This window comes from Mesocricetus auratus, unplaced genomic scaffold (assembly GCF_017639785.1).
Source record: "Mesocricetus auratus isolate SY011 unplaced genomic scaffold, BCM_Maur_2.0 Super-Scaffold_6731, whole genome shotgun sequence".
Classification (NCBI taxonomy): Eukaryota; Metazoa; Chordata; class Mammalia; order Rodentia; family Cricetidae; genus Mesocricetus; species Mesocricetus auratus.
Genome location: NW_024429185.1, coordinates 11,245,235 through 11,248,551, shown reverse-complemented (window position 1 = coordinate 11,248,551; position 3,317 = coordinate 11,245,235).

The window sequence follows — 3,317 nt, the reverse complement described above, 5'->3', positions numbered from 1 at the left end:
AATAAAAAAGAATGAGGAAAGTTTATAAAGATTTGATACAAAAAAAGAATGAAGTGTTTGAATTATTGGTTGAAGGGCTTTAGAGTACCAAATGAATAAGAAATTGCTCAGCGACATCAGAAACATATTTAATACTAGAGAAAACCCAAAACATCCAGGTTCAGGAAGATCAATGGACACTAGTCAGATTCAACAATTATTATAATAGTGCACTCAAAGTTTAAAGATGAAGAGTATATTCATGGGGCAGTAAGAGAAAACCTATAACATACTAGGGCTTTGTAATTTACATGACAGCATGTTCCTTGGCAGAAATCTTCCAGGCCAGAAGGGAGTGGGAAGAAATGTTTTTCACAGTATAACTGTACAGAAACTGCCAATGGGGATACTGCTTGCAGCAAAGCTATACTTCATAGATGAGAGAAAAAGACACAAACAAAAGCTGAGACAACTCACCTCCTACAAGAAACAATAAAGAGAGCTCTTTAAAATGCAAACTAACCTGGTAAGAAGGAAATATTAGAAGGTAGACTATTCAGTGTAAAGAGTAATTACAGATCAATTTAGGATCTGATATTATAAGCATGGTGTGGTTGATATGAAGACCAATACAGGCCATTAAAATAACCATATTTTGAAATGGGAAACGTGTAAAGATGTAAAGTAGAGCATCAAAAATTCGATTTTTATGGAGGAATGAAGTATAGACAAAGTTTTGAAAGTATCTATTTTTATTCTTTACTTCTGTTAATTGCTGTAATCTCAAAATAGGCTTTTATAATCATCTTTTCTGTAAATCACATGGTAACAACAAAATATGAATGTATGAGCCGCAAAGCAAAGGCAATAAGGTGGTATCAAAATAATCTATGGTCATCAAAGGAAAAGCAGTAAGGTTGTATCAAAATATACAACTGGAGAAAACCAATTATCACAGAGGGAGACTTTAAGGAGAAAGTAAAAAGAAACTACAATGGAAGCAGTGGAAGTAACAAATTAGTAGCAATAGAAGTTTAACTATCAATAGCTACCTTATGGAAAATCTTTTCATTATGTTATTAAAAGTCATGAGTGAATGGGACATGTTAGTAGCAATACAGCCAGTTCATGTCTTGGGAAATCCATAGGTCAGGCAAAAAGATAGAAAAGAATACCCCTAGGCACTTAGGGCCACCTCACTTTCATGAAGATGTTATATGTGTGCACTGGAGAGAGAGCAGCTATTTCAATGAGTACCTCCAGGTGAACTGGATACTCATATACAGAAGAACAAGACTAAAGCAGTATGTGTCACCACTCAGAAGAACCAACTTAAAATGACAGTGTGGTGCTCTGCATGAAAATACAAAGCTACTTAGAAGAAAAGAGGTGGGCAGTGTCAAGACAGTGAAGTGGAGAAAGATTTTTAACACAGTACCTAAAAATAGAAGTAAACGAAAAGAGACAAAGGGGTGTTTCATCAGACTTAAAACTCTTGATCATCAAAGGACACAGTCAACCAAATGAAGAGATGAAAATAGGATTACATGTAATCCTACAACAGACTATGTGGATATATAGGCCTTAGTTGCTAGGCAAGAGCCTGACACACCCAGTAGTACCCTACTAATTGGGTATAGTACTGATAATGACTTACAGCATACCCATAGAATAACACACCTCTTAACCCCCCATCAGAGAATCTTCTTCTTGCGGGAGATAACAGTTAACACAGAGACTCTCAACTTCCCTGCTTGCAGAGACTAAGAGACTGTGGAATGCTCAGCCATAAATTGGACATAAATAGCACACATCTTCCCACAAAGATCAGGGAACACCGGGAATAAATTGTAAGAGCCCGAGTGGAGGAAGACTTTAGGAAACTATTTCCCAGACCCAGCCGGGAAGTTCCACATATGCACTCACACAGTTCCACAAGAAGCTCAAGACAAGCAAAATCTCACCTCTAGCTGAGGAGATACTGGCCTTCCGTAGCTGCTAGCAGGGGCAAAGAATGTGCTTTCTTAATTGACTTGACCCCCAGTAGGCTGAATAGACTACAGGCTTTGATCCACTTCAAGAGTAGTTGGCCAACACAAACAGGACTTAATGGGTCAGTGGCACTGGGGAGGAAAACTCAAAGTTGTGTATTTTTGGAGGTAAGGCTTAAGGGGTGCACATATGAGGACTTGTGTGAATTTAATCAAAATTCATTGTATGGAACTCTCAAAGAATTACTAAATAGAACATTAAACATAGAAACAGATGGTTTACAGTGGGTAAGATATGAAAACAAAAGAGGAATCAAGTAAGGCATGATGGGATACAAAAGACATTACATATGTGTAATAAAGTCCTGACAGCTGAGAAAACACTGACAGCATAGATTTTGTTAAGTGACTTAAGTGCAAAAAGACATGACCACATGATCTCACACACACGTGACAAATAGATTGGGTCCAAAAAAAAGTATAGATGTCTGTAATTGAAACTGTTTCAACAAAAATTCAAATAACAGTAGCAAATCAGTATTTTTCATTCATTTTTGATATTTTCAGATATATACAATGTAGTTTTATCATATATCCCTCACTTACCCCTCCTTCTAGTTCAGAGCTGCTTCTCAACCATACCCTTCCTACTTACCAGGGGATGCATTATTGAAAAAAATGACACCGTCCTCCCCAGCAACCATTAATTGCCAACAGGCCCATCAGCAGTTGCACATGATGGCCTGGTCTTGTGCAGGTGGCACAGCTGCTTGTATGCTCATGATTGCTGTATTTTATGAGGAACAGTGTCTCATGGATCTCCTCCTTGTTACCTGTTTCACACTGCTTTCACCTGCTCTTATGAGATGTCTGATGGACCTTGGAGGGTGGTATGACATAAATGTTCCATTTAGAACAGTGACTATTGTCAAACTGTGCTTTTTGTAATGCTCTATTTTTGCTTTCCAGTTGAAAATACCTGTAGTTACCTCTGGGTGTCAGTAATGGACTTCTGTCCAATGTCCAGTCTTCCCCTCTGGAGTTTTTGAGATACTATCAAATTTATTTGAGCACAGGATGTGTGTGTGTGTGTGTGTGTGTGATGGGGGTGGGCTCTGAGTTAAACATGGGTACAGTCAATTCACAAATTGTACCATTGTGGTGTGTTTGTGTTTCTTTGAAACATTAAGAAAGGAAGTTCTTTTTTCTTTTTCCTGTTTCTGTTTCACTAAGTTCCACTGAAATTCAGAGAATTTTTGCCTTTTTCCCCCTGGGTACTTTTGAGTAGATGTTAGTACATGTCCCATATGCTTCATGTGATTTATCCTCAAACCATAATCTGCTGCT